A 15,570-nucleotide genomic window follows, 5' to 3' on the forward strand; every position below is an offset into this window, starting at 1 on the left:
CTCTCTCTCTCTAGAAATTTCGCTTTCTTAATGTTTGAGCTTAATAGCATTTCTAAAGAGGCAAAACACAAAACCATAAACTGTAACTATTTCTACCACAGGACATAACTTCGGAAGGGAGAATAAATAAGTAAGTTACCTTATCCTTTGATGAGGTGCGCAGCTCAGGAGATGGCACTTGATACTCCACGGGCAAATGTAGTATTTTTCATTCATTACACTGTGGTAGAAGAAGACCTTTCAGAACTTCAGAGTGATTTTTAAAAGCTGCGGAAATGGTATGTGCTTACACATGCTGAGGCACAGCTTCATGCACACCAATAAATACATGACTGTGTGTGTATGCACAAACATACACACCCCCCGGAGGACTTTTATACTCAACGGATTCGATTCAGGCTTTGAGAGCCTAAAACAAGCAGCAGAAAAACAAGGTCACAAAAACCCCTCAGCAGGGGATTGCTGGGGGAGTTGCCCAGCTGGCCTCATACCTTCCCCTGGGATACATGGGAAACTGGAACTCCTGCAGCTCAGTAAATCCCACCGGCTTCAACGAAGCACAAAAAACCCAGAGAGCTCCCAATGGCCTCAGACCCAAAGACTTAGAGGGTCCTAGAAATCAAGCACTCCAACCACAGCCCAGCAAGACTGACACATGTACCTTGACTCAAGCTGAACACAGCCCACACTGAGCAACATAATCATCAGCTGTGCCAACCCAGCCTACCACCACACATCCACAGGCCATTAAGCCCAACCTTGTTTCAATTAGACTAATTAATTACTACTTTGCAGCACCTTCCCCTCAGCTGGAGCCTGCTGTCGCTAGATTACCTCACACTGACTAGAAAGAAAATTTGTGCTGCAAAGAAATCTGCTTGAAAGCATTTGTATTTACACTGGACAGCAATAGTAAAACAAAAGAAAAATTACCTTTCCAGCAGCTGAAGAATTGCACAGTGCTGCGCAGGGGTGCTCAGCTGGGAGCACAGGAGAAAAGCACCAGTCCGTTTCAGACACCGCAAACTTACTCCCCAGTTAATGCTCATGTTGGTTCTTGCTGTATTCAGCAAGACCTTTCAAGCTTCAGCCAGTGATGAAATCAGAGTCCTGGAAAACTCACCTTTATTAGCTGCGTGGCAGCGGGGACAGTGGTTTTGCAAGCCACAGGCCATCTTTTTCACAAAGTGGGTGCGATGGCTCTCCATCAGCGTAGGGCTGAGACTGCCCCTGGCTGCAGCAGCCGGCCGTGGCCATGGCAGGTCTCCGTGGCAGGTCTGGTGATGCCAGAGTACAGGTGGGTTTGCTAGGGAGGAAACGGGGGCAGGCTGGAGCCCATCCAACCACCCAAATCTCTTTCACCTTCTCTGCAAACTGCCAGGGATAAGTCGGGGGTGGCTGCGGGAGCAGCTCAGCTCCCCCCTCCCCAGCTGGGATGACAACCCCATTGTCAGTTCCATTTTCAATTTCCCCATCTGTTGGTCTATCAATGGTGGGCTCAGCACGGTGGTCAGTGTTGGCAGCTAGGCCGCTGCCTGCCTTTTCCTGTGACCGGCACAAGCTCCTGCAGACACGATGTGACATAAACCCGTGAGTCTAAGGTTTGTTTCACCCAGGGGCTGAAGGAGGGGAAGGAGTCAGTCTTTCCTCCTCAAGCTCAACTGCCACATTGCTAGTAATACCTCTCACGTCTGGCTAATCAACTCTCTTAAAATCACTTTTCTTACAATAAAAGGGTGTCCTTTAATGATCTTCTGCTTCGTCACGTTGAAATAATGTTACCAGGTGGTTTAGAAAAAAAATAAAATATCACCAAATTTGGGGTTTTTTTTTTGCAACAGCAAAACACCCCCAGGTGGTTTCTTACATCGGCCTTCATCATGCACCATGGAAGTCAGTGACATATTTGCTGCTTCTTAGCGCCCTTTTTAGAGTCAGTTTTACTTTGAGCAGGGAAGATTCTAATTTTTGCCTCTTGACATCATTTCAATTAGCTTTGGGTGGCAGAAGGCACACTTTGTATCATTAGACAGCAAGATTCCCATTTTAACAAAATAAAAACATCAATACCTTATGCAGAAAGTCTGCATCAGCTGGTCGGCCTATTCCGTTTAATAACACTCGCCTTCCCCCTGCAGGGCACTAGCTGCCCTCTGGCAGGGGAAGCTTGGGAAGAACCTTTCTTGGTCTGTTTGGCATAAGGTCCTTTGTCACAGGGACAGAACAGGGGCCTGTTGAGGACAGCTGGCCTAACCTGGCTTGGGACTCTGCTTTTAAAGCCTGCTAGTAAAAAATGGTGAATCTTTAAGTCATCAGGTAGGTAGTCAAAAAGCACAGTGTCTGAAATGATTTTACAGGAAGAGGAGAGCATTTTAGAAGACAGCTAGTTTAACTTGATCTTTTTATTTATTTGCACCTGAAGAAAATCCAATTCTATAATTTTCTCCCTTTCTCTGAGATGAATAAACTGCATTTTTTCCCAGAGATGACAATCAAATGTTGATCACAATGACAGCTGCCAGCCCTAGTAGTCCTTAAACAAATTAATTCCGTTAACAGCTAATGATTCTCTGTTGTGAAAATGCACCACCACTGCTTAGATTCTGTGCATCTGACAAAAGATACTGGCTCTTGAGGTGATCATGAATACTATTACAAAGCATCCAGTAGGAGTACCAGTTTCAACTGAACAGAGGTTCTTGTTAAAAAGAAACTTAATAAAAAACCCACAGTGTTGCTTTTGTTCATTTGAGAAGCAAACAGCGTTTCTCAGATTTCAGCGCTTTGTCAGTCTTTGGGTAAAATGAGTGTTCCTCCTTCGTGTCATTTTTTTTTTCTCCTGTCACATCTGTGGAGGCAGCTGATCCTTCCACAACTTCTCATGTCAGCTGCCAGTAGCCCTCCAAAGGTTCCCATTAAAGGTGCTCCAGCCTCACACTGCTCATTGACTGGTCATAGCTGATGCTTCAGAGCATGTTTCTCTCCAGTTCTCTGCCCCTCTGCATCAGACGTACAACTGTACAACCAGTGCACAGCATGGGCATCCCCCCTACGGCTTGTGCCACAGGCCTGTCCCTGCCACACAGCCCAGTGCTCGAAGCAGGAGGTGGCTTGTTCATCTCTCAGTGGCCTTTTCTGTGGCCACATAGCTGGAGAAATACCAAAGAGAGCTGTGCTTTTGCTGTTATCCAGCTGCATCTGACTTTGCACCTTCTAGACTCTGCAGCACTGTTTTAGCTGATAAGAAACTCTTCATTTTGGAAAATGGTGGATGTAGGCTATGGAGCAGCCTGAACTTCTTAATTTTCTCCCTTCCTCTGAGATAAATAAAGAGACAACAATGAAATGTCAAAGCAAGGAAGGACTGATCTGTTATAATCACAAAACAAAATTCAGAAAAACCCAGTGACAGTATCAGACTTCAGGTTTAAAATGAATAGAAAGGGGTGCACGTTTATGTACCTTACAATTCCATTTTAAAATTCTCCGTCTCAGGATATTGTGGAGACCAAAAGTATAGCTGGGCTCAGAAAAGAGACTGGCAAGCTTCTGGTGGATACAAGTCCAGTCACTGGTGGTTGAGAAGTAGTGTCAGGTGCAAACAGGGTAATCCTCCTTCTAGAAGTCACTTTGCCCATCCTGCTGCTCTCGGGTAGCCGCGTAACTCCATATTTTCCACATACTAACCTTTTCCTTTAGTCTGCTCTCCTTGAGAAATGTTTTGTCTTTTATCAGGGGCAGGGAGAGCCAGACAACTCTGCGAATCCCAGCAAGTGCTCCATCAAACCTTCAACTTTGCTGCAGCTAATTATCTCACTCCAGCACCGAGTTCTTATCAAGGCTCTGCATTCCTTTGCAAATAGGGGAAAGGATATGCTGCTATTCCTCTGCACGTCGCTCCCGTCTCCCAGCTCTGTGTATCTCACTGTATTCACAGAGGATCTCAGTAGTGAGTGTAGTGGAGACGGTAATTGTGCCATTTAGAAATGCTGCTGTCTCCTTTGCAAGACATTAGTAATATACCACCAGGGGCTTTACAGCACAAGGGAGGTATGAGAGAACACTCACTTGTTTAGCACTGGCCAAGGGCAGCCGGGGGCACTGGGGCAGCCCCAGCCCTGGGCATCTCCATCAGGTCCCACCCAGGAGCCTGGGTGGCCACAGCTGATGCCATTCATTTGTTACCACCTCGTACAGCTGTTCCTAGGCACACTGGGAAGAAAAATGTCCTCAGACAATGTTGGGCTAAAGATGAACCAATTCTTGCAGTCTGTATCCATTCCTCCATAAGGACATTTTTGTTAAGACATCATTAATTTGCTGCATATTTAGGTCACATGTGTTAAATCATATGCTGAATATATGCATATTTTAAGTGAAGTGGGAGGAGGTAGTATGGGACAGCAAAGGGAAGGAAAAAAAGGAAGTTTTATAAAAAACAAACCGCTTTATTTGCAGCAGCTCTGAAACCTTATTAGAAACTTTGGATTTTTACTTAAACTCTAATGCAAACTGCTACATCAGCATAACCATGTAAGAGTTACACAACAAATATCTTCCATTTAATAACAGTGGAAATGTGCACTTTAATATCTCAAATTAAGACTGTGCTGTGATGCCGTGTGAAGCTATTACAAGGAGCTCAGGAGAACCAGACCGCAGGGCTTTAACATTTGCAAAAAAGGAGTCCATGATAAATGCCCAAAAGAAATCTCTTCCCTAATATCATTTTCTTCTTCCAGCACATCTTCAATAATCTTAGCACTCAAACATTCCCAAGCCCTTCCAAAAAAGTTAGATTACAGATAAGTTTTTAATTAGCTTTCTAAAAAGACTTCTCTATTACAACACAGAAAGTGCTGTAACTTACAAAGAAGCCTTGTAGAAAAGCTGTATTTCTTTTTATGGTGTTCATCGTATGCAGTTAATCACATGCTGCTGAATTAATTCTCCCCATTGTACACCTCTGTAACCTGTTAAACCATTTTCCTCTGGTGCACACAGCCCACACTCATAACTATTTTGTACACCGCTGGCTTTAACTAAACAACACAAGAATTCTCATCGGTGAATGACTTCACAAATTTACTCAGCCTTGGGTCAGGGAAAGCTAACACCATCTGCACACTGTGAGAATGAAGAGGCCATATGTAATTTCTCCCGTTGCTTCCCACAATAGTACCTCCAAGCCCTGAAGTGAGCTGAAGATCTTGAGCTGTGGGCACAGAGGGGGGCTGCCGGAGGGGGACAGGGTGGACTTGCCTAGTTAGCAGCATCCAGCCGAGCTGCAGGAGGAGCGGGACTCACAGAGGGGATGGAGTGACTCATCCCCACAACGGGCTCAGTCACCAGCCAGCTCAGGGAGTCAGTGCCAGCAGCACCGGGACACCAACAGAAATAAGTTTCTGAAATACTCTCTTCCAAAGGAAAGGAAACTGCTGGAAGTTCAGTAACAGAAAAATCCTTTTGGTGTTTTACAGCTATGTATTTGTGACTAAACTAAGTCAGTTGTGACAGATTCCTTAATCACGTACCAGAGATTCACAATGAGACCAGATGGCTGAAGGGACAGGCTTTTCCATGGGAAAGGCTGTCAAGCTGTTGACTCCTTCAGCAGAGAATGAAAACACTCCATGAGAAGCACCTGTGAGAAAGGAAACTAAAAAACAGAGTTACCACAGAGCAAACAACTGCAGAAGACACCTCACAAAGCCAGCTGCTAGGAACTGATGAAGAAAAAAAAGTGTGGAAAACACGGGAGAGTATCTCCAGCATTTGGAAAACACTGGAAGAAAATTAGTAATTTTGCACATGTTTGGAACCGTGTGTAGTGAGACCCACCCAGCAAATGCACTGATGCTGTACAGCAGGAGGCAGCACAGGTGGCAGGGCGGACTGCTGGGGGGGGACCCCAACCTGCAAGAGCTGAAACACCCAGATTAGTTCTCACGTGAGAAGCTAATTGCATCCAGATGAACCCAGGGTGTGAAAAAAAAAATTAGAATTGAGGAAAAAACAGGAAAACTGAGAATAGATATGAAGGATCAAATTCCTTCTATGGGAACAATTTGATTTTGAACTGAGAAAACAAACAAGCAAACAAAAAAAGCACAGCTCAAGGGAAGAGTCTGTTACATCTGCAAAACAAAGAGCTAATATCAGATTTATTTAATTTTTTTAAAAGGTGCTTAGTTCTGGATTTGATTTAGAGAATGCATACAATAAAATAACCAAAAAAATTTACACAAAATTAATTCTCAGATATCTTTAATGGGTCAGGTGGGCTGGGCATAGAAAGTTAAATTTTTAGTGCTCCACTGACCAGTAATTCATGCTACCACGAGTATCCTTTGTCATTAACCCTACAAATATTTTAAAAAAGCTTACTAGCTGCATTTAAAAATTAACTGAATTTACCAGGTGCAGAAGAGAGGAGTAGTAGTAGTAGGTCATTGAAGTAAATATTTAGGACTCTAAATGTTTGATATTGATATACCATTGCATCCAACTAGCAGGACATTCTTATTGTTATGGTTTAAGCTCAATATTTTTAAACATTATTTGATGGTTCTCTCACATTACCCCAGATAAGAAGAGTTCAATATGCACTTCCAGTATACCATATGAGAGCAAATACTATTACAGACTACTCTGTGCTTTTAATTCTGCTCCTGGTACATTTTTTTCCCCTAGAAGAAAGTATCACACCTTCCTGAAGGAATACAGGGCTAAGTATCTATTGACAGTGTCCTGAAAGGACAACAACAGGTCAGAATGAAAGGCTACTGAAGGCATTCGAGAGGGCTCAAGGAGCAGAACTGAAATTTGAGAGATAACTCGAAGGTCACATGAATAGTATCACTAGGAGAAACACTGAAAATGAGATACAACTAATGCAGAGGCATGCAGGCATAGTGAACTCCAGAGGGACCTTCATACCAGCCTTGTCAGCCTGTGCTCATCTCCATGTCCATGTACAGAGAAAAGGAGCTGAAATACCTCCCCAGAAGGGACTTCTCTGCTTTAAAAGGCTTAAAATGAAGCTATCATCCTTGTGTGCTTTTACACCAAAAGACAGAGCAAGTTTTCTACAAACACTTCAAAAGGCAACATAAGGCACAGTGTATGTGAACTTTGGGTGTGAATGACATATGCCTCCAAAATACTTACTGAAATAGAGTGTTACTGCACACAGGCACAGAGGCATTTGCAGTGGAGACCAGTTCTGGCAAAAATTGGCCATGACAATGCAGCATACATAGAGAGGAATTACACCTTGACAAAACTGGCCTTTTTCAACTGTTATTGTACGACTTGGCAGCACTATATAAACTGCAAGATTAGCTGCTAGTGGCAGACATGGTCCTAAGAGCACCTGATCAATCTTCTCTTGAGAAAAATGCATGCAACTTCCATGTATAAGAATTAACTAATCACAGAAACCATGTAGTGGTATCACCAGAAGTGATAACAAGGGATGAAATAGTTGGAGAAAGTCATTAAAGCTTATTCTCTTGGGTGGCTGTGGCATTATAAACCAAGCCTATATTACCAATTCAAATTACCATTGCTTTCTGTAATTGCTGGCTTGCTTATTTGTGGGCAAGGGAAAAGTGCTGCCAGAGGCACTACAGCCTGACCTGCTTCTAAGGACACATGAAGGTCACAGTGGTATTCAAAACACAAAAGAAAGATCGTGTAATCTACTGTATTGGCCAGTACTTGGTTTTCCCCGCCAACCCATGTAAAACTTCTGCATAGGAAAAAATATAAGACAGGCTAGAACTTTGGTCTAACAGTAGTACCTGCAACTTCTTTCTTCTAGAAATAAGGATATGGAAGAAGAATCCATTTTCTTTAATACCTCCACAAAATGAAGCAAATCTAAAAGCTTTGCAGAAACCCTCAAAGAAGTGAAAAGCAACAACAACCAAGAGAGAGAAGAAAAATGCCTCTTTGAGAGGAGCCAGGACATACAGCCTATCTGCAAGGCAGAATGAGCAGTAACAAGCGTCCTGTACAGCTGAATGAGTTTTGCAACACAATAGTAACAGGAGATAATTTTCTGTTGGTAGAATGGAAAAGTAGTAAAGAATAGGTATGGTTGCTTTAAGAGGCGCCAAAAGTTAGGAGGCAAACTGATGTGAACTAGTTAGGCCACGAGATGAAGGCATCAAGAGAAAGGAAGTGGTCTGAGCGCTCAGTTTCCTCAAACAGACCCTGGCCAAGTTCTTTCTCCTATAAACTGCATTTAAAGTCACCTCCTTGAACCTTGCTCCCAAAGTCATCTAAAAGAAGTTGAAGTAAACCCACGTCTTCTGTGTTCCAGATGGGGGCTTCAGCAAGACGACCTCTTTCTCCTTCACTAAAGAAAAAGTCTTCACCAAAGGAAATGTATGTGAAAGAGGGTAATTCTGCCATTTTTCATTTAATAATCCTGTCCATATTTAAAAGCCCTTTACTACCCTTAAGCATAATCCTGATTCTCTTTAAATCACAGGGAAACTAATTGGAAAATTAAGATAATTAAATCTCACAGCATCTCCTCAAGCCACTCTTAATCTCTGGAGGATACAGCTAACATTAAAGGAACTTGCCCAAGACTAGAGCTTTGCTTTTTAGGAAACCCCAGTCTGTACTGCATGCTTCACTGCTTAAACTTTTAAGCTTGCTCCCTGCGATTGCTGCAACTAGTTAACATCATTAACCTTTTACATAGCAATGGTAAAAATCAGTAACAATGAAGTGCGTGAATGCTTTTCAGACCTGTCCCTACGCTGCCCCAGCCAACTGTGGATGATCAGGAGTATACAGTATATCATACTTTACATTACGTCAATTGGTGAGTGTCCCAGGGAAGAATTAGGGAAGAGATGGAAGAGTTTACAAAGCACGTGGAGAGGAGAAGTGTCAGTTCTTTACTAAAAACATAACGTATTCCCTTTTATTCTACACAGCTGCCCTCTGCTTGCCATGGTTTCATCCACTAACTACACTTTAATTAATAAATCCCTGTATCACCACAAATTTTAACAAACCTTCCAGTTAACCGAAGTCTCTTAAGCAACGATAGCAGTTGGTTTATGTGTAACAGTATACATTGGTGACATCTAGTGGGCAAAAGAAACTTAACAACAGTCAAACCAGCTTCTGAATAATTCAGCATGTGAAAATAATTTTTGACTTACACTACATCTACAAAATTTTCCCTTCACTGTCTTAAGCTTAATTTTGGCATTGGCATGAAAGCAAATATTACATATTTTAACCCAAACCTAACATCTTATAGTTTTAAGCTCCTCCAGATATCAAAAAAATTTTCAGACATAGCCATCTATTACTTGCATTCTCATCTTTTTCACACCAGGACTTGTTGCTGACAAGTCCTCCTGATGATCTTTTAAGAGTACAAGCAATCTACTATCTCACAAGTGTTTTTAAAACAACAGGCTTTTTGGGAAGAAAAATAGTCTGCAACATTGTCAAACAGCATTAATTTGTTTGCCATGAAATTATGCTTCTTGCGGGTACTTCCACCTGTAGAAATTAATTCAAGTGGGCCCCTTTGGATAGAAATAATAACTGTAAGCAATTAAGCTCATCATTTGAAGGGATGATTGTCCCAGGGGATTGGTTTTTGCAAGTATTTTGACATAACAACATCTGAGAAAGGAAGCTGCACAGATTATTTCCTATACCAGTCCTTTTTTTTTTTTTTTTTGCAAGGGATGAACTGGAGTACCTGTAGAGGATCCATACTGGTGGCAAGGGCCATTCCTCTGTCAGGAGTGCTGCCTCCCCAGCTCTGGTTGCTGTCTTCCAGCCTCTCCCCAGTCGCTTCCCTTTGGAGAAGAGGAAGTTCTCCAACCAAACTGTCAGACTGAGAAAAAATAGACAGGTGTTGGAAGGAAAATTGGCTCACTTTAGCTTGGACAAGAGAAACAGAAAGTTGGTTTAGTAAACAGTTTCTAACCACTTCTCTCAGGATTCAAGTCTCAGCTTCTTTTTACATCTATATAGCACTACCAAGACTACCAGGCTTTTAACCTTAATTATTAGTCTCATATTCCCAGAGCTCAAGCACAGGACTTGAAACTTCCTTAAAGCGTCAGACCTTTATGTAGAGACAAAAAATGCTTAAAGGCACTTTTTAGAACTTTTTTGAGCTACTAGGCTACATCTGTAGCAATTTAATCTTCTATTTTTATTTTTTTTTTTATTTTAGGAAAAAATACTTTAATTCACTGAGATGAAGCTTAAAAGTATTCTGAAACAAGAATTTTCACGCTAATTCATCCCCAGAAGCATTTATGCAACATGTGTTCAGGGACTTGTATCTTATACTTTAGTGAACTTCTCAAGAGAATTATTCATACAGAGGCACTTTGAAAAAGTTTTAAATGGGAATTAAAGCAGCAAGACAGAAAAAAAACAGGCCTCTTCTCCTACTTGTAGCCTCAGATCCCCTATTCAAAACAAGGGTAGTGGTATTACACATCCACCACGCTGACAGAATACAGTTCCCCTCGGTGACGGTCCAGGGAAAGAAGCTGGACCCTTCACCGAGCCACACGCGTGCCTCCTATTTCCCTCCACTCCAGAGTCAAGCCCTTGGGTCCCCTGCAGCAGCCACCACCTCCAGAGCCATCTCTTCCTATGCAGTCAGCAGATGGTCTTTCAGCTTCTGGTCTGTATTGTTAGGGCTTCACCCCCTTACACGGGAACTGCATCCAGTCAACCTTCATTTCTCGTCCAGCCAATTTGTTTGCAATACACTCCCACTCTGTAAAATCCCAGGGAAAAGACCCTGAACTAATGCTGCGAATTTCTCTTTCGCAGTCATTGTCCCCTCAAACCACAAATGCACTGGTTGAGCCAGCTGTGATTGAAGGGAAGGAAACATTAAGAAGCTCAGATATAATAACCCCCAGGTAATCCTTTGATACCATACTGCAGGAGCAGGAAGACACTGCTGTGAGCTTTGAATAACAAATGAAAAAAGCAATTTTTGAGTCAATTAGTTCTACTATGTTTCTAATGCAATCCTAGTTTGCTTAATTATCCCACTTGCAAAGGTGGATTGATTAATAATGCGGCTGCAATGATGCATACACATTACCATGTATATTAATCATGCTGGGTAAAGAAATTCTGATTTTCTGTAACTGCTTTTGGTTTTGCTACATCCTTGTATGCAATTCTTAATAGATTATTTTCTTGTCAGGATTCTTACCTTACAGTTAAGTGCTCAAATAGTTAATTACCTGGAGCATATGATTCAATGTTTTACACTGAAGCTAATCTGCAAGATGATCCTTACTTTTCTAAGTGCAATGACAACCCTTTTCTTCAGCTGAGGTTGCTGCTCCCCACAACATCACTGTTGAGCAGCAGAGGAATTTGGCATTGTGCACATTCCTACGATTACAGGAGGAATAAGAAGTCTAGTTTTGCTAATTGAATGGGTTAAAGTTCAGTTTTCCCTTTAATCAGCAGGGACAAGCAGGTGTTGAATATTTATATTTGAAAAGACGACAGCTGCACTCTGCTGCTATACCCACTACCAGTATGGGGCAGGGGTGAGAGGAGGCAGCATTTATCTCTGTCTGCTGCCTTGGGTACCAAAAGATGTTGAAGGGAAAGGATTTATTTTGGTATTTCAATTCTCGGATAAGGGAAGCAAATGCACACACTAACTTTGTGGGAGCAGAGCACATGTAGTTCTTACAGCTTTAAGTTGCTCAAAAGACCTATTGTTTTCAACTAGTCTTAGCCAAAAGGGCACAGCTGATGGGCAGAGTAAGAATGTGATCAAAACTCCTGAGACCCTGATTTTGGCTCCTCTCCTGTCCTAACAGAGGTTCCTGTGATGCTGGGTGAGTTACATGTTCCTGTTTTCCCTACCCAGAGAGTTTGGAGACACACTTTAGGTTGGCTGGCAATCTTATCTGCACTTTGCAGTCCATGTTTTATTTGTTAGAAAGTTACTTGCCACAGAGAGAGCGTGTCTGCCCTTATTAGTTATTCTCCATTGAAATATAGACATCTTCCACTCAACATTCTCCACAGGTCTACAAGACAGAAACCGAAGGGTGGGTTCTTTTGGATTCCCCCCCCCCGCACCCTGACACACACACACAGTAAAGCCTCAGCATTTCTACATCCCAGCAACTGTAGTTGTCATAGTTTGGACAGTTTCCAAGGTTCACCAAGGAGAGCGGATTAATCTTGATTTCCTCTTTAGTCTCCCAGCAAGTTAATCTACTGCAAAATCTACTGCAAAAAGTGCCACTGGGCAAACTTCATCTCTGGTAGCTGGTTTTAAAACCACTTTTCATTTAGTACTTCTCACCCACTCATCATGTGATTCAAATTACATCTGAAAGTTGATTATAGTAGGTCTTATGAAAACTAGCATACTTGTCCATCAAAGTGAGCACATCTAGCATACCAAGGAGTGAGCAATTGAAGGATCATTAAATACAGAAAATCTTAGGCTTCCATGACACCTTCCACAAGGCATTTATAGCATTGTTTAAAATCCTAAAACAAATGTACAAGGCTGAGGGCACAGAGGAACAACAACAGTTATTGCTGAAATGCAATCAGTGGTACCTTGCAACATACTGGTTCAGTTGTCAACTGTACAGCAGTTCGGAGTAAGAAGAGTAGAATCTGTTTTTATGATCAGTAGGCAATTAAAAGTATGCTGAAGTCTGGCCAGGATTTGAATGCTGTGTTTCTACCCTTAAGAAAAACAGGTTAAGAAATTGGGTTTTAGCTTCTTATCCAAAATACGTTCTCTTGAAGTACAAGATTCCTCTTCGGTATTATTCTGTCTTGTGTGAAAAAAAAACTTGGAGCTTTTGACACCTATCCATATCAAGCTTTTGTGTGATGAACTTTACTTCAAAATATTCCATTAATAGGAAAATCACTTGTAATGTAAGAAATCCAAGGTGATACACGAAGCTCAAGTAAATGCAAGCTTAATAAAGAGGCTTATTATTTCTCAGTGATGGGAAATCTTTGCGATCCCAGCGATAAACCAAGGATAAACTGGTTATCAAAACCACACTTTGACAAAATGTGTTGGCTTTTGACAGTTTTGCTTTTCTTTTGTCAAAAAAGTATTATTGAAAAGTGCCAATCTGCTTTGCTTCTAAAAGTAACTAAAAGCAATATATCATTGAAACAAAAGGGACTGGGCTGTGATTTCCTACAGGCCCCTGGTTGCCTGCAAATATCCCACCATTTGTGTACAAACATGGCAGGCAGGTTACAGCCACAGGAACACTGAAGGCTGTATGCTCAAAAGATAACAAAAAGGTGACTCTCAGTAAGAGACTTTGTAGAAAACACTTCCTCAGCTCTTCTAGGTGGTTAGCTTTAAAGGCAAAGAACAGCATTTTGGTTTAAAGAACTGACTCGGCATCACATGGTGCTGCCACGCAGCTCTTCCATCAACTGCTTTCCCTTGGAATTTGAAGCTGGAGGCTTCAAATGCTTTAAACCTTAATTACTTCTCACATCTCATATTCATATCCTTAAAGCATGCATATACTGCGGTGGTGAATGCTTGTAGCGACAAACTGTTTCTCCTACTAGCTCTGCAATGTACTACTGCACAATCTGTATTTTAGGGAGATGAGATTTACAGCATAGCTTTAGGCATTCAATTTCTGTAGCTCAGTTATGAGCCAAGGCTTTCTATACCATTGACTGAGCCTCCAGAGGCCCATCCAGAGGTCACTCTTCTTGCAATTAACAGCAAATACTTATTTCTGTATACAGTCAGATACCTAAATTAGATGACGGAGTAACTCTTCTCCTCCATCATCCTTACGTTTCACATTAGTTTTTTAAATCCTATCTCCAAGGTAAAGTTGGAGCAGTTGCAAGAGAGAACACTACTGTGAAAAGAGGCCTGAGGAACTCATCCTGACATTTGGGCCAAGAGCTGTGACATAATTCCTGTAACATAATTCTTCTTTAGGGAATATTTGCATATTTGCTGCCCCCTCATAAATGGGGAGCAATCAGGTAATGCAGCTTTACAAGAGTAGTATTAAGCAGCAGCGGTTGAAATATAGAGTCCTTTTATTCAAACAAAAGAAAATACCTAGTATCCTGATGAATTTAGCGCAAGGGAGAACAACGTAACAGCAGCAGTTGTATGAAACAGGAAATCAATGCCAAGTTTCAATAGCTTTGGCCAATCATTAGAATCCTTGAAAGAAATGTACTAAACTTTGTGTAATTATTTCCCTAGTGTGGCAATTACTGGTTAAAACATTGCAGGCAGTTGTTACTGGAATTATTCCTTACCAAAGTTAAACTTTAACTTGCAAGGAACCTGTGCTTTGAAAGAAAAGTATGTTCAGCTGCAGTGTATTCAGTTCCCAGGCTAAGAGTTAGAGCCCCTCTTTGTGTGCAAAGTTAATGCCTTAACTCTGCTGTAGCTGTTGTTTACCTCTGAAACATGGTGCCTTTGATCACAGCTCTCAAGTGTTTTACAGAAAAGGATGAAATCATTGTGCTCATCTTACAGACCAGAGCTACAGTGTGAGCTACAAAGAAGTTAAGTGACTCGCCCAAGATCAAACTCCGAGCTTGTCCTGGAACCACGGTCCAACCTCCAGTGTGTACTGCCTGTAGCTACAGCTTTCCCACTGAAAACTGCAGAAAAGTGAAGCTATTTTAGAAGATGCTGGTCAATGTTAAATTTTCAAGATAAAATATTTAAAATGTCATACAGTAAAAGGACAACATACATTTTAATCAAACGTACATAGAAGTTTTCAGAAGCTTACATCCAATTGACCTTTCAAAAATTTGTAGAGCTCCTGAAGTACTTGAATTTTGTAACACCAAATATGAACTAAACTGGCTGCATTGATCCAATGCAATTACATGGGCACATTTTTTAAATCTTCCTTGAAACAGCATTGTTAATTATTGTTGAAAGTGGCGTGGGAGAGGTCACTGAACTGATAACACCTAGATACAGTGTTTTTAACTCTTCGATATCAGACACCTCCAGGGACAAGCCTACCTAGACAAGCTATTAGACAAAGACTCCATCTAGCACATTGATTTCTTAACCTAGTGAGGAAGATTTAAAATAAGGATCAAACGGTGCAGTTGACAAAGGCACACAGGAAAATAATAATAAGGCAACCTGGGCATGGACCTAAAAGTGAGGAGACACACATTTATTTATAAATATGGACACAATAAATCAAGGAGAGAGAAGAGTGAATTAAACTAATCTTAGATGGCTGTATAAAACCACAGTAAGGATGAGGAAGAGCTGAAAATCTTAATAGAATGAACAAGATTATGAGTCAGTTAGTATAATTTATGAGAAGTATCATGACCAGAATACAAATCATAAAAGACAAAGCTTATTAAAAATGGGAAACAGATGGAAATGTTTCTTTACTTATCAAATATTCATATGCTTGCTCAGTAGTCCAAAATACAGGAAAAACTACGGGTGTTGAAAAAAATCTCTGTGAACTTATTTCAAAAGGGGACACTCCTCAATCTCCCTTCCCCAAACTGAAA

The sequence above is a fragment of the Larus michahellis genome, chromosome 3 (assembly GCF_964199755.1).
Source record: "Larus michahellis chromosome 3, bLarMic1.1, whole genome shotgun sequence".
Lineage (NCBI taxonomy): Eukaryota > Metazoa > Chordata > Aves > Charadriiformes > Laridae > Larus > Larus michahellis.